Here is a 20,803-nt window from a genome sequence, read left to right on the forward strand (position 1 = left end):
GCTCAGTCGGATAAGCATCCAACTCTTGATTTCAGCTCAGGTCATGATCTCAAGCCCCATGTCAGGCTCTGCACTGGGTGTGGAGCCTGCTTAAGATTCTTTCTCTCCCTCTCCCTCTGCCCCTCCCCCCTTATGTTCTCTCTCTCTCTCTCTCTCTCTCAAATAAATAAATAAATAAATATTTTTTAAAAAGAAAAAGAAAAGAGAGAAGAAAGGGAGGGAGGGAGGGAGGGAGGGAGAGAAAGAAAAATGAGGGAGAATCCACAGGGTGGCCAGGCAATGCTCTGTTCTCAGCTGGGTTTGCTTGTCCATCTGTAGTCAGCTTTGCTGATCTTGGCAGGTCTCTTCAGTATGCTAGCTTGAGCTTGCTCTAATGGTGGAAGCACAGCTAAAAACAAAACAAAACAAAAGAATAGGTGTGTTCAAAGGCCTCTCAAACCAGCATAATATAGTCTCTTCCATTTTCTAGTGTCCAAAGCAAATTCCAGTATTATTTCAGACTTAAGGAATAGGGAAATGGACTGCACCTCCTCATGGGAAAACCTGCAAAGTTGTGTTTCAAAGAGTATGGATAAAAGAAAAGAGAAGAATTTGAGGTATTTTTGAAATTCATCTACTAAAAAGATAACAATTGTCTACAATAAAGTTGCATACATTATTCCTCCCAATTTTTCCTTAAGTTTATCACATCCTATGATGTAATTTTAATAATAACAAATTATGCTATATTTACCTTCAAGTCTGTTATGTAAATAACTTTATTGATAAGCATCTTCTGGGTCAATATATATATAGCTAGATCATTCCTTTAATGTCTCTATAAGGTTTAATAAATCAGTGCATCATCATTTAAGCATTTCCCTATGGGTGAAAATATACTTGACTTTTTTTCCTATCGCAAGCATATCTCTACAAGCACATCTTTGTATACTCAGGATTTTAGTCATAAAAGTTTGTTTCCTAGAAGAGTGATTTCTGGTTCAAAGGGTGGATATATCTTTCATTTTACTGGAATAAATTTACTTTACAGAAAAAGGCTAGTTTTGGTAACATATGTGTCAAAGTAATTAGTGCCAATTGTTGGAACAAAGAACCCCAAAGTACTGCGACTTAACACAAAGAAAGTCAGATATGGGTCAGGCAGCCATCTTAAATAGCTCTCTACCAGAGGGTTACTAAGGAACCCCAGCTCCTTCCTTCCACCATGTGCCTCTGCCACCTCAGAGAGTGGCCTTTGAATTCCTTCACCAGATCCTCTGCATTCAACAAGATGCCAAGAAGAGAGTGTTGGGATAAGGAGATAAGGAAATATTTTAAGGCCAAGGCTTGGAGTTTCTTATTTTCTTTCGCTGATATTTCTTTGGCCAAAACTCAGTCACATAGCCTCAATCTAAGTACAAGGGAAGCCGGGAAATGTAGTTTTCTTATGTGCTCAGGGCTAGGAACAGTATCGATGAACATCTGGTCAGCTTGTGTCTCTGATGATATATTTTCTGTATGTGATATTTCTATTATTTTATTATTATTATTAATTATTATTTATATATAATATATTTATATATTTATATATGATTATATATCATATATAATTATATAAATATAAATATTTTATAGATAATATATTATATATATTTATATATAATAAAATATATAAAATATAAAAATATATATTATATATAATATAATTATATAATATAATATAATATATATAATTATATTATATAATTAATTCAAAAATCCTGAAAAACTCAAAAAGGAACAAATCTTGCAAAATGCCAGAACTTTTAAAATCATACAAAGAAGCAAATGCTCCTTATCCATTTCATCCCAACCCTACGGGTAAACACTGTTAACATTTTAGAGTTTATCCTAGTTTGTTTCTGAAACACACATCTATTTATCCAGTATCTATCTGTCTATATCTGTTACATATCTACGTTAGGGGCTGAATTGTGTTCCCCGCAAATTTAACATTTTTCATGTTAAAATCTTAAAGCATCTCAAAATGTGACTGTTTTTGGAGATAGAGTCCTTAAAGGGGTAATTAAGGTAAAATGAGGTCATTAGGGTGGGCCCTAATGCAATATGATTGGTGCCCTTATAAGAAGAGGAAATTAGGACAAAGACATGTATAGAGGGAAGGCCACCTGCAGACACAGGAAGAAGGAGGCATTTATGAGCCAAGGAGGGAGGCCGAAGAAGAAGCCAATCCTGCTGACACCTTGATTTCAGATTTTTAGTCCCCAGAATTGGGAGAAAATAAACTTCTGCTGTTTCAGCCATCCAGGCTGTGGTACTTTGTTATGGCAGCCCTAGGAGACAAATACACTCGACATAATTGCACATAAATTATATGCTTTCAAACTCCTTCACATTCCCCTTTGTACATAAACCTCCCCCCACCCCACTTTCTTTTTTGACTGCAAAGAAATCTTCTTAAGTTTTTGCCTATATTTTTTTTTAAAAAGCAGTGATTTTCATTTACATTTTCTCAGTTTCTAGTGAGAATTAGAATTTTTTTTCACATGTTACTATTTGCTTCTGTAAATTCACTATTTGTGCCATTTATCTATTTTCAAAATCATTTTGTTCCCTTTATTTCTAATGCGAAGACATCTGTATGTTATGGATAGCAACACTTTGTTGCATAAAATGTGAAGATTTTTCTCCTGATCTGCCATTGGTATTTCGACTTGTTTTATGGGGATGTTTTGATTTATAGAGGCTTTACATTTTTCTATTTCTTCATGAGTTTCTATTCGTTAGACACTATGCTAGTTGTTGCGGGATATAGCATGATAAGCAAGTCAGAATCTCAGTCCTCAGGAGGATTATAGTCTCTCGGTTAGTTGAGGCAGGTACATAAATATGCAGAATACATAGCAGCCTATGCAAGACATCATGAAAGAACAAACACTCAAGCTGGGGCAAGAAGGTGAAGAAAGACTTTACAAAGAGAGCATTCATGGAGCATCTTGAAACATGAGGTGAGCCAAAAAAGCATGTCTAACTAGTACCCAAAACCTGTTTATTAAAGCCTCCTGCCCACAGAGTCTGAAATAGCAGCCTCAAGGGTATTCCTTTATTTGTTTGGTTGATGATGTTTAAGAGTAGCAATGTAGGGGTGAGGTGTGGAAATAGTAGGCAAGAAAAAGCGGGAAAGAGAATGGATCTGCCCTTTAGGTTTCTAGGGAAAGGTCAGAAAAGAGCAGGCTCAGCAGGTGGCGGTGGGGGGTGGGGGATGACATCAGGGCTCCACCTCCACCCCACACAAGTGATGAACTTGGGGCTCTAACCAATTCTGAACGACTCCCTGGGTCTTGTCGGTACAGCTCAGGAGCATTCAGTGTATTAAGTGAACACATGTCCATGTGCTATGGAGGCACCCTGAGTCACATTTGGCCATGCCTATGAGAAAGCAGTTCGCAGAGTAAAGGAGGGTGCATATGCAGAGGTGCTGCGCCTGAGCTGGAATCCTGGCTAGCACTTTCTTACTCTGGGACTTCCCTACGTGGTGCCTTTACCTTTCTGTGTCCCAAGTTCTTCTCTGATGAACTGGGATTAATAAAAGAGCCTGCTTCATGGGGTAAGAAATCAAGTGGGATAATACATATAAGGAATTTAAACCCGTGCCTACGCTAAGGACGCGATACATACGAGAAGTATTATCTTACAGTCTTTGTCAATCTGCCTACCAGAAAGCATATTTTGTCTTCTTATTAGCATCTTTGTCATACAGATAGGGAAACTGAGCATCAAAATATGGATCCTGGGGCGCCTGGGTGGCTTAGTCGTTAAGCGTCTGCCTTAAGCTCAGGTCATGATCCCAGCATCCTGGGATCGAGCCCCGCATCGGGCTCCCTGCTCAGTGGGGAGCCTGCTTCTCCCTCTCCCACTCCCCCTGCTGTGTTCCCTCTCTCGTTGTCTCTCTCTGTCAAATAAATAAATAAAATCTTTAAAAGAGAGAGAGAGAGAATCTGGAAGGAAGTAGCATGACACAAGAAACTCTCATAAAGGGGCACCTGGGTGGCTCAGACCTGGCCTTTGGCTCAGGTCATGATCCCAGCATCCTGGGATCGAGCCCTGCATCGGGCTCCCTGCTCTGCGGGAAGCCTTCTTCTCCCTCTCCCACTCCCCCTGCTGTGTTCCTTCTCTCGTTGTCTCTCTCTCTCTCTGTCAAATAAATAAATAAAATCTTAAAAAAAAAAAAAAAGATGGATCCACTCCCCAAAGTCTGGCAGATAGCACAACTTGTATGTAGACCCAAGATAGAAGATCCTAGAACAAGGGTTTGTTTTTTTGGGGGGGGGGGGGGAAGGGACTTTAATGGGAAACCAAAATATAGAGAGCCAAAGTGCAAGCTGTCCACCCCCCCATTGGGGGGGGTCATTCTGAGCCCCATGTGCACCCCCCTCATCCCCTTTCCGGCCCCCAGTGGAGGCCCAAGGCCTGGAGCTCCTGCCTCAGGTAGCTCTTGAGCTGGGGCAGGCTTCTCTGTGACTCCAGTTCCTCGAAGGGTAGTGGCAGGAGCTGGTAGCCCAGCGGGCCCAGGTGCCACTCCCGTAGGGCCCAGGAGCCCAGCAGCACTCGGCCATCCTGGCAGAAATGCCAACATTCCTGCAGCATCAGCACCACCCTCTGGGCAGGGTTGTGGGTGGTGGACTGAGAGGCAGCCTGGCCCTGGGGACAGGACCTGGGAGGGTAGGGTAGGAAGGGGTCCTGGGTCCTCACGGGAAGCACGGCACCAGAGCTGTGCAGTAGCCTGGAGGCACAGTCAGGTTCTGTCGGTACTTCTCCTCCCCTAGCAGCTGGCGCAGCCCCTTCCGCCACTATATCCTTATGACTGTACTTGCAGTGGGCACGCTGCAAGGATCCTCTATGAGTGATGAGTGGCTGGGGGAAGATGGGCACTTGCTGCTTTCGGGGAAGGCGGGGACCCCGGTATCCTGGAAGCTCCAGCTCCACAGCCGTGTCTAGCAGGGAGAGGTAGCGCCGCACAATCAGGGCATGAGGGGTGCCGCTGATGTGGCTGATGAAACTTGGGGAAAAGACAAAGTGCAGGGCTCTGAAGGTCAGGCACTGAAGCTGGCACAGTGACATCAAGATGTTGACAGTAGCCAGGGGAGCCAGCCGTGCTTCCCGGGCCAGGATACTCTCAAGGCAGGGCATAAACTGCTGTTCCAGGGGCAAGTAGTTCAGCTGCCCAAAGGGCAGGACCAACTTCTGTACCACCTTGCTGCTGAGCTGGGCTTCCTGGACGACCAGGAAGTGGGCAATGGCTTCCAGAAGCTGGGGCTCCCGCAACAAGTGCCGGGCCAGGTGCGGGGCCAGGAGCACCATCACGTGGGGAGTCAGTTCCCCTGGCCTGGTCTCTGCCAGGCTGCGGATGAGGTGCTGCGGCAGACGCCTCAGGAAACGGAAGGCAGCTCAGAGCAGCTTCCAATCTTTGCCCACTGCGCAGGCCAGGGGGCAGAGTGGGAGGTGGCTTCGGAGGGAGGTAGAACCTTCTCTCCTGCTCCAGCGCACAAATCAGGGGCCCATCTGATGGGAAGCCAAGTAAGACTGCAAGGTGCAGACACACGTGGATGTTGTGAATCAAAGGAGGGGCAGTTTCGGATGATGAGCTGACTCAAGTCCTGTAGTGTGGCCTGCCCCATGGGAGGGGGCCGTGGCTGAGACCCCAAGAGCTGGCCCAGATGACGAAGTGCCACAGGGTAGTGATGGGCACGCACCTCGGTTGGGTTCTGGCCCAGCCAACGCAGCAGCTCCCCAGGGCTCCTCGCCTGTTCCAGAAGCTGCTGTAGCCCTTGCACAGGGCCTGCATGGAGGCCTCCTCCAGGAGGCCGGTCCCCCCACTTGCTGGGCCCCAGATAGCAGGGCTGTACTGGCGGGAGCAGCAGCAGGCCAGACAGCCGAGCAGCGGAGGCCTGGGCAGAGAGCAGGACTCGAAGCATGGAGTTGGGTGATGGAAACCCTGAGGGCCAGCCCAGAAAAGGAGGTGAAGTTTTTCTCCAAAGGGGAGAAAAACCGGCTATCTACTCCCGACCTCACTCCCCATTCACAGGGCCCTGGGCTCAGAGCAACCCACTCGTGCTCACCTTTCCTTGTGACTGCTCTGGTCTTCTTCCCCACCCCGCCCCTCTCTCGCCTCCTTCCATCCTTTGAGACAGCACCTTCCGTGTCCTCAGCACAGTGATATTTACAAAGCAAGTCCACATGCACTACGTATCACCTCTGAGGCTCGGTATGCGCCTCTGAGGGGGTAGGCAGGGCTGGCGCTACCACGATTTCACAGCTGGAGAAACCAAGGCCCCGAGAGGAAAAGAGGTTAAGCCCGAGGTCACGAATCGGGCCAGTGGTCGTGCCCAGCCTGGAGCCCCGCTTGCCCGGTCGATACGCCCTCCCGACCACCTCCCCCTCCCGCAGGAGGTGGCAGCGGCCAGGAGGGTGGAACGTGAGCTCGGCAGCCTGGCGGTCCTGGGTTCCATGCTGGGCCCTCCCACCCACCAGCTGTATGACCTTGGACAAGTGGCTTTGTCTCTCTGCCCGTGAAACGAGAAAGCAGCGCGCACCTCGCAGGGCGCCCGTGGAGCCCGAGCGCGCAGCTTTGCCATGGCGCGGAGTCGGTGGTGTCAGGGACCCCCACACCCACCCGGGCCCGGCAACGCCAGGAGACCGTGGTCACGGTCGCCAACACCAACTCCCGCCGCCCTCCCGCAGCCCGCCCCGTAGGCGCCACCCCTACATGGCTCCCCAGGCCCCGCGCAGGTCACTCCCTCAGTCGGTCTCGGGCCGAGAGCCGGGCTCCCCCACCCCCGCGCCCTCCTCCTCGGCCGGCCACCGAGCGCGCCATCTTCCTAGCAACTCCCGGACCGCTGTGCGGACGCTGATCACGGCTCAGCCCTTGACAAGCACAGACGTGGCTCCCGTCCTAGAACAAGGGTTTGTAATCCCCACACTGTGGTCTCCCCTACCAGCAAGCACACACTAGCCAAGAGTATAGAAGCATTTTTTTTTTCTACTTCCTTGGCAGAAATTGTTGCTTGCATTGGGGTAGTTTCAAGGTAAGGAGAGCAAAGCCAAATAGTGTCATCTAAAAAAGAGGGGGTAAAAAGAAATTTTCTTTAATATATTCTTCCAGGCTTATTTAATTATCCAGATAAATGAAACCTTAGATCTACATATTCTTTGGTGCTCATAGACCAAATATAAGGGCACACTTACTTGCTGAAGTTGTGTTGGTGTGATCTTTCTTGGCCTGGAACGGGAGGCCAACATCCCTCCAAATAGCCACAGAGCTAGCACTTTATGACCATTGGAACTGGACCCCTCAGAAGGCAGCCAACAAAGGCAACGGCCAACGAGGTCGGGAGTTTTCCTTTCTGTACAATTCTTTTTCTGTCTGATCACTTGGCAGTGGGAATTATTTAATCTGATTTGTAGCCTCTATATCCTGCCAGAACCTCACATTCTCAAAATATTTTAGAAAGGAAATTTTACACCGCCTGTAAAGTAGAACACCTACTTGAGATATTCTTAACAGAGGGGCTGCTGCAGTGACAAAGAAGTTTCATCCAAGAAGATGGTGGGGAAATGCCCAGGGCCTTGAAACTCACATGGGAAGAGTCAACTCAACTGCAAAGACAGAAGAATTGCAGGCAGCTCAGGAGAATTTTGACACAGCTGTTAAAGGACATTGCAGAAAGAGACTTTCTCCCACTCCTGTTCCCCAGAAAGAGCCCAGCCATGAAAGAAAAAGAATTCAAATGTATCCCCAAATGCAGAAGGACATTCAGTGCCATCTCATTGCTTCAGCCAGTTCTTCCTTGGGTTCTAAAATTTAATACAACACTGCTTTCAATTAGAACAAGCAGTTACTTTGTGTGGGGACAGATTAAGTTAGTGTTAGTGTTCAGACTCCCTTTTTGGATTTTCAATTCCCAACACTGAGATGAAAAAGATGTTTTGCAGCTCCCTTACTTCTTCCAGCTTCTCGAAGCCCAAAGATCCAGAATAAACCACTGAGTTCTAAGCCAGGTCTATTACAAACCCCACATCCTTGGCTTTAAACCCACCTTTGCCACCTTGGAGCCATTGATGAGTGCTCAGGAGTCTAGGTCTTCAAGTCAGGGATGCACTATCCAATAGTATACAGTAAATGTCATTACCTCTCTGTGTCTCTACATCCGTATCTTACAGATCCTGAAAAAAAATTCAGACAGACAACAGATGATGAGGTCATAATAAATGTATTAAAGGAATATTCTTTAAAAGGCATATGCTCCCATATGCTTCCATTTGAAACTTATGTCACAGAAAGAATAAAATCTTTTTTTTTTCCACACACTGTTAAGCAGAAAACATTCAGTCTTATTAGGACAATTTTTAGGTTTTAGTGGTTAGAGCTAAACTATATAGCTGGACCAATAATCTTGCAGTGCATATTCTGTTTATCGGAGAGGCAACAAAGTCCTGGGATTTAAAGTGCTGTAAACTGCCGTGTTCAAATCCTGGCTCTACCGCTTCCTGTGATTATGAACTTGTTAGAATTATTTTGTCAACACACAGTTAAGAGAAAGCGGTTTAAATTTATTTGAACTCAATTCAACTAAACAAATAATTACTGAGTACTTGTTACGTTTCAGAAATTGTGCTTGGCATTGCAGAGCCTCAGAAATGAACAGGACATGGGAGAACTGTCCCAACAGCTTGTTGAGAAGAGAGAATAAAAGGATCAAACACACACACGTATATAACCGTAGCACAGGGTGAAATGTAAGAAGTCCCATGAAAGAATGAAAGAATCACCAATGATTGTTCAGGGAAGGAGAATGGGGAAAGCCCAGATCGGGTAGGAAGGACCGGGAGGAGTTTCAGGAAGAGAGAGAGGGTAGTGATGGTGGCAGGAGGAAGTGGAAGGCAGGGCTGGGCCTTGTAGAAGCTAGAAAAAGACAGGGCATGCTAAAAGAACATGAACTGATCTGCTCCAGTAGATACACAGACCCTGAGAGAATTAAGACTAGAATTTAATATATTAAAGATCTGGAATGCTGGGTGTGGAGTCCTTACTTAACTCCAAAAGCAATAAAAATGGGCAACATTTCACTGATATGCACCAAGTGCCTCTGGAAGCTTCTAGAAAGAGATGAAATATTGACTTAAACTCTAGATGCAAAGATACTGAATCAATAGGAAGCAACATTATGAGTTTTCTTATGTGAAAATAGCAGATTAAACTTTGAATGGAAATTTATAAATTAATTTACAATTTTTAAGAATGTGTTGGAACTTTATCACATTTTACCAAGAGGCAGCCTCTCTGAAAGACCTTTTTTTTTGCAGGAATTGAAATAATTAAATTGAAGATTCAGTGTACCTTTTCAATCATTTTATTAAAAAACTCATTCTGGTTTTCTCTGAGGGAGAGATAAACCACTGCTTAAGGAAGTGGCTAAATCTTTTTTTAAACTACTGTATTCACTATAAAATATATGACACTATTCCCAAATAACACCTAATAGAAGCTGGTTACATCAAAATCAGAAAAAAAACTTGCCCTTTCAAAACGAGCTTTTTGTGCTTGTCTTTAAAGCAGATGTTAGAAGTACAAGGGTGATTGAGATATAATCTAGAATGGGAGAAGAGCTTATGAACAAATCATCATTACAGCACAGTAATGAAGGGCTACACATTGTGCCTTGGTGGAGGAGGAGGGCTTAGCACAGCTTGACTGAAGGAATATTTGATTTGAGTCTTGAAGGTAATAGGAGCTATCATGTGAATATGTGGTAGTGAGCATGTTCTTTCTAGACTGAGGGAACAGTAGGTGCAAATGCTTGAAATTAAGACAAGCACAAGCAGCTAATTGCTGGAGAGCAAATGGTTTGATGTGTTTGGGTAACAGAAAAGCTCTTGGAGGCATTTAAGTGGGGCAGTGGTGTGCTCCCAAGTATCTGCTAGGTTGACAGTCATGGTGGGTGTGTAGATGCCGAATTGTAGGTAAGGAGAATCAGTAAGAGACTTGATAAAAGCAATAGTCCGGGTAAGAAATGACAAAGGATGAGACCTATTGTTAACTATGCGATTGAGTGTAACTATTAAATGAGATATGCATTCCAGGAGAAAACTATTTATATGTGTATTGCATTTATCAAGATTTATGTGTGTACTATTTACGATTTTATTTATTTATTTGAGAGGGAGAGCATGAGTAGGGGGCAGGGGCAGAGGGAGCTGGGGAGCAGGGAGCCGGACTCTGACTCAGGGCTCAATCCTAGGACCCTAGGATCATGATCTGAGCTGCAGGCAGACACTTAACTGACCCAACCACCCAGGTGCCCCGACATTAATGTGTATATTATGAGTTCCAGTGACTGGAGAAATACAGCCAGATATAGCTGGTAGACGGTTAGAAATAGGCACCTGGGAGTCAGAAGAAAAGGGACATAGATTTGACAGGGATTAGAAAATAAGTTGTAGTTGGAGCTATGGAAGGAGATAATCATCCAGGAGAGGGTATAGAAAAGCTTTTGTGGACTTGGAACCCAGCACTGTGTCTGGCAATGAGTAAGCACTCTCAAGTGTGGTATCTGTTGTGTGGATGATTGATTGAATGAGGAAACAGATAAATGTCTACCACTCCCTCCTGGAGAACATTCCTCCTTGGAATCTAGGACTCCGTGTTCCCTTGGTTTCTCTTATTTCTCTGTTTCTTGTCATGCTGTTCTCTTTACCTCTTTGTTCTCTTCATGTAGAAGCTCCCCAGCTGTCTATCTACAAAGACAAATATAAGGCAGGATCCCTTCACTTAAAGACTTCACAGTCTAACAAGGAACCAATTTATAAAGCTCCAAGAAAGTCAAGTAATGTGAGAAATAAAGTGTGCCCAGTGAAAGGGTCTGGTATACATTCAATGGGAGTCTTAGAAAGGACAGTTTCAATAGAAAATATTTCAGAAACAGAAATCCAGATTGCTGTGGGATGAAGAATAAATGGGAGGGTGAAGAAGAAGAGATCGGGAATCATTTTAAGAAGTTTAGTATTAATAGGGTGGGAGGTGATAGAGCCATATCTGGATGGGGGGGCAATGTCAAAAGTTGTTTTGTTGGGGGAAAAGGGTTCAGGGCATGGAAAAGTTGGCCAAGAACCTAACAAAGCATAACAAATATTGTCTTTGACCTCAAGGAGCTAATTATTTATTATAGAAAACAGACATGTAAATTGACCAGGAAGGTAGAATGTGATAGATGTTTTGACCAGCCTGGAATGTGCCAGTTGGAGAGTCTGCAAGGTTGTCCTGAAGAGAATAACGATCCAATGCCTGATCTGAATCTAAAAGAGAATAGAACCTCTGCGTGCAGATGATAGATACCAAGGGGAAGGGGATGCTGGGTAGAAGAAACAGCAGGAACAAAGGCAGAGGAATATTAAAAACATAAGGGTTACAAGTAATTTGTCATTTTCTCCCAGCGTGTGGAATACATTTTCATTTCATTAACAATGACTTCTGAAAAGCAAGGTTTTAATTTTTCTAAAATTCAATTTATCAAATTGCATTTTGTGTCCTAAAGAAGCTTTGTGTAATCCAAGTCGTGATTTTATCCTATATTTTCTTGTATTGTTTTTATAGTTTTAGCTCTTAAATTTAAGTCTATGCTCTGTTTAGAGTTAGCTTTTGTATATGGTGTGAAGTAAGAGTTTATTTTTTCATTAGGGTATCTAATTGTTCCAACAGAATTTGTTGAAAAACAATCATTTTCCCATTGAATTACCTTGTCACTTTTGTTGAAAATCAATTAACTATGTATTTATGGGTCTATTTCAGACTTCTCTTTTGTTCAGTTGATTTATATGCCTATCCTTATGCCAATATCATGTGGTCTTCATTACTGTAGCTTTACTGGAAGTCTTAAAGCAAGTTGTACAAATTTTTTCCAACTTTATTCTTTTCCAAATTTGTTTTGGTCCTTTGTATTTCCATAAAAATGTTAAAGTAAGCTTCTTATTTTCAATTAAAAAAAAAAGCCTAAAACTTTTATTGGGATTTCATTGAATCTATAGATTATTTTGAGCAGACAATATCTTAATGATATTAAAGCCTTCATACTATGAACTTGGTATAGCTCTCCATTTCTTTAGGTCTGCTTTAATTTCACTCAGCATTGTTTTTGGAATTTTTAGTGCATAGGTTTTATATATTTTGTGGGATTTATGCCTACGAATTTCATATTTTTGATGTTATTATAAATAATTTTTTAAAATGTCCCACTGTTGGGGTACTTGGGTGGCTCAGTCAGTTAGGTGTCTGACTTTGGCTCAGGTTATGATCTCAGGCTCCTGGGACTGAGCCCTGAGTTGGGCTCCCCGCTCATCAGGGAGTCTGTTGTCCCTCTACTTTTGCCCCTCACACATCCGTGCTCTGTCTCTCTCAAATAATAAAATCTTTATTTAAAAATGTCCAATTGTTTGTTGCTTGCATAAAGAAATAGAATTTATTTCATACTGATCTGGTATCCTGCAACCTTTCTAAACTTACTTATTACTTTTTTTTTATAGACTCTGATAAAGGACTTACATCCAGAATATACTCAGCAATAAGTGGACAAACAACCTGATCTTACAAAGGCAAAGCTTTTAGCAGGCTCTCCATCAAAGAAGATATACTAGTGACAAATGTATGAAAAGAGGTGAGATATTCTGAAGTTGAGGAAACACGAGGCTGGAGAGAGAGGTAGATCACAGATGATCACACTGTCCAGTTTAATATTTTCCTGGGCATATTTATAAGCTATAGCTACTAAAATGGCAGATTAATAACTCAGACAAAGGAGGAACTGGTTTCTCCTTTGGTAACAAACTCTTCTGGTTACTTATGAAAACCTTACTGTAATGGAAACACTACATGAAAATCTCATTGTCCATAAAATATTACAACACAAAGGGTTTGGGGTCAAGTCCTATATGAAGACCCTTCAAGACGCCTCAATATCTTCAAGATAAAGTTTCAGCTCTCAGACAAACAGTTTTGGCGATCTAAACTCACTCTCTGGGTCTCCTCACTGTCCCACCGTCCTTCCCCTACCCCCACCCTGGCACCTCAAAAACCGCCCCAAATACCAATCGCTTGTTCTGGTTGTTCCCAAACTTTTCTTTGTCTTTAAAAGCCTCTTTGACTTTGTTAATCCTCTTCGCTCCGATTAAATGCTATTCTCTCCATTCATTCTCTGGTAAATTTCTCTTCTAGAGGTTATAAATGCTTAGAGGCCACACAGAAAACACAAATGAGTAAAGCATCCAAGGGAGTGGGGAGCAGAGGAGCAACAACCACCAACATATATTGTTATGTAAGACACCCAACATATAGAGGGCCCTTAATAATGGTGTCCTTAATTAAAAATGGCATTAGACCCTAATTATACAGCTGAGGCACCATAGAGAATGCAATACTATTGTAACTCTTCCCAACCTGTCGCAGTGGAGTGGAAGTGTTTACATATTATGATATCTTGAATTTTTTCCAGTAGCTTCCTAAGTTAACTCCTTCGGAGACAAAGAGGAAATAGCTAAGTTAAGTTGTCTTCTTGCAAAGAGCACTGTTTAAGGAAATGATGATATTTGGGGCCATCAGTTCTATTCAGAGAGATTCCATCTCTTCTTTCTAGGAACTTCTCATCAGCATCAAACACATTCATACAGACAGACATATTGGAGCACCATTAGGAACAAAATGGAAACATTAAAGCAATCCATGGATATTCAAGTAATTGCATTACGTGAAGGTCAAGCATAAGTGGATTTGTAGTGGAAGGAAGCAGTGAGTACCTAATCAGGGCAGAGATCAGGAACTGTACTGGAAATTGTGCAGGGCGAGGGTACAAAATCACTTACCTAATCAGCCCTGGAAGATTTCATGGGACGAGTGGGGAGTCAGTAGCAACCATCAGCCTGAGTGGGAGCTGAAGAGTCTCTTGCTGTCTTCGAAATGTATGATTTTTGAATTAGTGAATTGAAGGCTACACATTAAAACACACTATTATCAAGCAGGGAGGATTCCTTTTCTTTCATCTTTGGCTCTAAGATGGTCCTATAAGGCCATCCTTACCACGTGAGAGTATCCTTTTACGAAAGTAACATTCTAAAAATGTATTCAATAGTTTAACTCCTAGTTAACTCCAAGTTTCAATATTTAATTTAAACATTTCAATTCCCGGTTTTATAACATGTCTTAAATTTGCCCACAAGATCAGGTGTTTGCTGTTTTTCTTTGTTACCAAAGTTCTTGAAAATATACAGGGACAAATCTAATGTAAAAGAAAGCATTTTTCGACTCTAAAGCAAGAGATGTCTTGGGTCTCTGTCTGGATGAACTTCATTTTATGCTATCCAAAATTTGTGAGCACAAGAAACCCTTTAGATAATTAGAGCTAAGTTTGAACCCTCTGCCCACTGGATCATATTAGAAGGAAGGTGTATTTCTCAAGAAGAGGGGTATCCCTGGGTGCTTGGGTCATGTGACCTGACAAACTTTTATTGGGGGCAGAGATGTTACACCCAGTCCTATGGAGAGCCCACACGCTCCTTTGGCAGTACATTCAAGATCCCTGGCGGAAAATTCTTTCCCTGTGTGACTAAATCCTCAATGCTCTAGTATTACATCGAATTTCTTAGGTTGTTTCTTCAGTGGAGGTGTTTTCTCGTTGTTTGTCAAAGAACTCTTGAGATACACAATTTGAGGATATTACATTGCCCCCTCTGAATATGCCCCCTCCAGTCAGGTCCTTTAATCTTTCTTAAAGGTCTTATTTTCCCAATCCTTTAATCATCTCTGTGGTAAAAAAAAAACTAAGTTCTCATCCCTTTTTGTCTCACTCTAGACGAGGTACTGACTGGCCTCAGTCCTGTGGGTTATGTTTATGTTTCCACCCAAGTGATACCTTCCCAGTTTAAATTGAAGTGTTCCTGTTGACTCATCATGTCTTTTTGAAAACCAACAATAACAAAACACAGCTATGGACAGAGTTCAAGATAAGACCGAGTGTACAAGTAAGCCAGAATTATCTTTCCTTTGTATTACTCCGGGTCCCTTTCGGGCCCCACTTCATGGGAACGGGTGAGCCTCGATTGTCCATTTTCACCAAAATAGCATTTACTAGAGCAGGAATATTAACTCAGGTAAAGCGAAAGGACTGTTCCTTTCATCTCAGCAGTTCCACACCTACTCACCTTCCCAGTGACTTTTTATAGAATATTAGTTTGCATTAAAAAAATCCCTTTAATTGCTTGGGAGAAACACTTCACGGCCACGCTCCAGGCCGATCCCCTGTTGCAGCTGCTCCTACTTAAGGGATAATTGTGGCCTCGCTCTTTTCCAAGGAACTAATTCTGCTTTTGAAAGGATTTGTCCTCACAGTTTATCCTGATGAGAGAGGACTGGATTATTGCTGTGTAAAATAGCTGAAGAGTCCCATTATGACTATTATGCCACAAATGTTGTATATTGTTAAAGATCACAGTGCTGTCCCACACTCAATGGTAAGATGTGCAGGTTTTGGCCCCCTTCCCATATTATGTAAAAAAATACTGCATTTTATGAGTCATTTAGTACCATGTGAGGTATCTGTGGACCCTATATCATTTCCTTCAAACTTTCCTCATCATTCTGAAATCCTTTATTTTCTGGTTGAAAGACTTACAATCTAGTCATTTCTCACTAGTCTCCCCAGGAAATAAACTTCAGTACTCTCTGTTCTCCCACTGCATTATATTATGGATTGCATATCATTCTATTTTACATTTAAATTACTTTAGAAAACTATTAAAAAAAAAACCAAACCTCTGGACAGCAGTAAATTCTAACTGGTAAATTGAGAAAATGTAAACGTTCCTATCAAAGCCATTGATGATGTTTCTAGAGTCTTGAAGACGGGTAGGATTCAGCGTTGATTAGGCAGTAAGGAAAAAAAAGACATACCTATTTCAGCCATAATCTTGTTAGGAAGGTAAACCTGTAAACACATGCATAACAAAATGGCTTATAATACAAGGTGGCCCATACGAGGTGTTCAAATGAATGGTATTTTAAAAGAACGAGGTTTCCTTCTACAAGAGACGCTGAGGTATCAGCTATTACTGGAAAGCTCACCCTTAAAGAAGAGGAGGCCAGTGAAGGACTGATATTAATTTTGTTATAAAATATAGCATGCTTTGATTTTAGTTTCAATATTTGGCATTTCAGAATAAATCCTTCTATAAGATCTTTCATCCCCATTGTCAATATAGAGAGGGCTATTAACCCTTAAAGAAAATTAACTCCAAAAGCTAACCAAAAATACCCCTCAAGAAGTGCCATTTTATTGTTGTTGTTGAATGATTTTTTATAAGACTCTTATAAGTCATGGATAGGATTGACTGTGTAGAGGATATTTTCCCTAATGCAGAACATTCTGTGTGTAGTTTGGAGACATTACTACAAGGTTTAGGACTTACGTCCACAGTACAAAGAATCGGTAAACATAAAATGTGGTCAATGGAAACAAGTGCAAATTTGAAAACACAACAATTATGAAACTATAATTAAAATGAAGATGGGTAGTGTTGAGGGACCAAAATGAGATGCTAAGTGTGGTTTGTAATTAGTGGTTAGGGTTTCCAATGTAACTTGTAAAATTAAATAAGAAAGTGAAATGAAATGTAAAGAAATTATGACTAGGTCCAGGACATAGTATGCATTTCAGAAAGGATAGCTGTCAACTCTTTTACATCAGCACTAGTAAGGAGATGTTTTGTTCATGGACACACATTTTTTGGTAATGAGAGTTCCTAGTTTAGACGACCAAATTGTAATTTGGGTCTCTACAGCAATTCATTCCTGTTTCGTTGGAATAACTGAGTCAATTGCCACACTAAGTCTCTGTAAAGGTAGTGCAGATGATGGGGACCTGGAGTGGTGACGCTCTATGTCCCCCTGTGAGAGGCAACACAAAATAACAACCCAGCCAGGAAATTCGCTCACACGAAAATTTTGTACTTTTAATGTTCCCTTTGTGTCCATGTTTATCTTTCCTCCTAGACCACTGGTTCTCAATCTTTCTTGCAAGTGATAAACCACTGGACAGCTTTTAAAAACTCCTATGCCCAGATCCTACCCTAAATGGATTGAAACAGAATCTGTGGGGGAGAAGCCCAGGCATGAGTATTTTTCAAAGCGTCTAGGGTAACTCCACTGACCAAAGTTGGAAATACTGCTCTAGAAGACTAGAACACATCTAAAACAGAAACTATTTTAAGTAATTTGTTCTTACATGTCAGCTTTACATAATATATAGCATAGAGCTTTACTCTGCTTATATGTCTTTGTTGAGTAATATACAAGTGAATGGATGGACAAATAAATTAGTAAACTTAGCCATGATGTAAAGTTGAATGTCCTATAAAATGAAAAATAATATAATGCCTCTCTACTATTTTTATCTCCCAAATTAACAAGATTTACTCATTGGTTTAGCTATTCATCTTCCCCCAAGTTTTTCTTGGGAGAACTGCTCCCCTTTCATATGTGATGGGCCTTGGGTGGAACATCATAAGGAGAATATTTTTTTCAGATCACACTGAGATGATCTTCACGGTCTACTCTTCATGTATGAGTGATTGAGGTTAAGAGCTTTTTTTTTGAACTAACAGCTCACATTCCCACCTGAGCTAGGAAAAAACTCAAGCAATTCTGTCACACCAGCTGGGTGTCCTACAATCTAACTCAATTCTGACAGTATCTCCCTGGAGATAGCATCAGATCCCATAGGCTAAGGGCTCAACCCCACAAGACTGCTGGCACTGCCCCAAGAACAGGAAAACCACTTGAGATGCCAATTGAAAGCCCAGGGTTTTAACTGTGCTTCTGACCAATCAGCTATCAATCAGAAGTTCCCATGACCCCCTCCTTGGGTTTGATGACTTTAGTAGAGTGACTCACAAGACTCAAGGAAAACAGTTTACTTACTGTTTACCCATTTATTATAAAAGGATATGATAATGGATACAGATGAACATCCGGATGGAAAGGAAGCATAGGGTAAGGTATGTGGGAAAAAGCATGGAGCTTCAGTGCTCTCTCCAAGAGAGCCACTCTCCATGACATCCATGTGGTCACTAACCCTGAAGCTTTCTGAATCTTGAACTTCAGGGATTTTTATGGAGAGTTCGTCAGGAAGGCATGATTGATCATTAACTCCATTTTTATCCCCACGCACCCCCCTCCCCCACCCATGAAGTTGACCTTCATGGTCTACTCTCCCATGTATGAGTGATTCGAGTCAAGAGCTTTTTTAATCAAAAGCTCACATTCCCACCCCTCACACCACACCATGCACAAACATGCCACTTTGACTCTACTGATTGCACACAGAAGAAACCAGGTCCAAATTAAGTAGAGGGACACATAGTTCCCATGCATTTGGGTTTCTCCTCAAGACAGAGCAAAGTTGTAGGTCTAGGGAACAAAGTATAGACATCATTGTCTTCCCTAGGTGTCAAAATGTTGATAATGAAACTTTTCATCTTCATAGGGCCATCAAACAGACATCAACTACAGATTCTAAGGAAGTTTTCAGAATTGAATTTTGAAATGATGTAATACATTGGTAATAAATGCTGAATTGATAGAAATTTAAGTTTGGAAATATTTAAGTTAAATCCAAAAGGTTTTTTAATTGTGGAAATACCTATAAGCGTATTTTAGCATCTACAACTTAATTTTGAACACTGACAATACAAAACACAAAACATTTAAATTTTATTATAAAGACCTTTATTAAGAGGGAAAGCATTTTCTATTTTTTATTTTATCTTATGCCTCAAAGGGCCTGTAAATATGGAGTTTCTTCTGAATCCAGTGGAGAGGAATTCTTTTTTTCTTACTGCCCTCTTTCCCTACACAATTTCCACTGTGTCAATCTTGAGATAAGGAAAGCGCTGGATTTTTGCAACTTATAAAAATGATGAAGGGAAGAAAGAAAACAATGGTTTAAGAGAAAAAGGATGCAAGGAGTACAAAGCAATGCTTAGTAAAAGGTTCCTAAAAAGCCACATATAGACACTCAATGATGTTATCATTTCTTTTACTTTCTTCACAGATTTTCTTCCAGATCTCTCTGATTGTACCTGACAGGTGCTCTCAATTGCAGAGGAAACAACATAGCTGTGAGAAAGTTGTACAGAGCAGTTGGCAATCAACATGCACTGTACAGTGGCGTGGGGTGGCAGAATGTTATTAGTATCCTCCTTAGCAGCAGAAACAAGTGGAAAGGATGAAGTACTTCCAGGCTCCTTTGCAGGGTCTTGGGCCCTACTGCGTGCGACTACTTCCTACTGGGAAGGTAAATATCACCCACTCCTGCCTGGACTTCCCACCTAGGACAGAGCCTCAGGGATAAATCTGTTGGACTACAGCCAAAATACGCGGATTTTTTTTTCCCCAGCCATCTGGAAAAAAACGAAGTTGCAAGTTTCTGAGTTTCAGAGGTAAGGCGGGAAAACATGATTAGTGACTTCCTCCCACTTAGCGACAAGAGAAATGGGGAGGCTTATTCCAGGTCTTCCGTGCCTCTCCAAGAGCATCACTGGGCTTCCAATGACAAAAAGACAATCCCATCGGGGCAACTAGCAAGCCCACGTGTTTTCCCTCTAGCCTGATCTTGTGTGTTGATGATTGTTTCCCTATTTACACTTTGATTTACCCCTGTGGTCTTTTTAGAGTCTCTAGGGCTGCCTTAGCTTTGCGAACCCTCCAGTGGGTCACAGATCATTGGGAGGTGAGGGCTGGGGTAGGACGAGTGACAGAAGGGGGTAGACTCTTAAGCCCCTCCACACCCTGCCACCCCTTCGGGTCCCTAGCCCAGTAGCCCACTACAGCGCACAGATGATTCACGCTCCCTGCGGGTTCCCGGTCCCCAGGACCGGCGCTGCGTGGACTAGCCGCCTCCACCAGGGGCTGGGAGTAGGGGTGGGGACGCAGAGATGCGAGGGGGGAGAGCCACGAAAGGGGGGGTGGAGGACGCAGAGAAAGAGGTGGGGACCGCCGCGGAGGGGGCGGTGGGAGCGGGGTGGGGCCGGGGCGGGCCCGGGGGCGGGGCTGCGGGGCGGGGTGCGCCACAGCGCCCCCTTGCTGCGCGCTCCCCGCCGTGCCCCGGGGCCGCCGGTGGTGTGGCTCCGCAGCCCCTTTGTGTGCGACGCTCTGGCCGGGGGGAGCGCGGCTCCGGCACAGCAGAGGCTCCGCGGGGTCCCGCCGCCCCGGCCCGGTCCCGGCCGCGCTCTCCTCCTCTTTCTCCGCTCCTCCCTCCTCCGGCCCCCGGCCCCCGGTCCCCAGCCCCCAGCCCCCAGCCCCGAGCTTGCAGCCATTGGGCTGCGAGCAGCCCCGCGTCCTGCCGCGCACCCTACCCCGCCCGGCCCGGGGCGTTCACCCCCCACTCCCGCCCTGTCCCCCTCTTCATTCCTCCCCCCATCCCAGGCCTCCAAGGTGGAGAAAATAAACTAAAAGCAGAGCAACTCAGAGACTCTAATAAAACGCCCAGGACCTAGAGCCCGAGCGCGAGCGCGTGTGCCGGGCGGCGAGGGGCGCGGGAGGCGGGGATGGGGGGGCGGGCGGGGGGACAATGAGCGCATGAAGTTACCTGCCCGGCGGCGGCGGCGGCGGCGGCGGTGGCGGCGGGGCCGGGAGGCGGCGGCGGAGCAGGCTGCGCGCTCGGCGCCGACGGGTGCGCGCCGCGGCTTGGGGGAGAGTTGAGCGCTTTTCCCCCCTCTTTTTTTTTCT

At 43.7% G+C, this 20,803-nt stretch overlaps 1 long non-coding RNA gene and 1 pseudogene across 3 annotated transcripts; both read right to left on the reverse strand.

Annotated features, from left to right (window-relative positions):
• Nucleotides 1-220: 220 nt before the first annotated feature.
• Nucleotides 221-20,733, reverse strand: LOC148164636 (uncharacterized). Of its 3 annotated transcripts, XR_015768127.1 has the most exons (5): nt 20,664-20,730; nt 13,888-13,974; nt 8,076-8,202; nt 7,526-7,635; nt 221-388 (listed from the first exon to the last, which is right to left on the reverse strand). It is a non-coding gene; the product is annotated as an uncharacterized LOC148164636 (long non-coding RNA). The 3 variants fall into 3 exon arrangements; XR_015768126.1 differs by lacking the exon at nt 7,526-7,635 and having other exon boundaries at nt 13,888-13,970; nt 20,664-20,733; XR_015768125.1 differs by lacking the exon at nt 7,526-7,635.
• On the reverse strand, nt 4,414-7,278 carry LOC114213868 (fas-activated serine/threonine kinase-like; annotated as a pseudogene).
• Nucleotides 20,734-20,803: the final 70 nt, after the last annotated feature.

This window comes from Eumetopias jubatus, unplaced genomic scaffold, assembly GCF_037043125.1.
Source record: "Eumetopias jubatus isolate StellerSeaLion01/CBP00866 unplaced genomic scaffold, mEumJub1_p1.0 scaffold_4, whole genome shotgun sequence".
NCBI classification, from domain to species: Eukaryota; Metazoa; Chordata; class Mammalia; order Carnivora; family Otariidae; genus Eumetopias; species Eumetopias jubatus.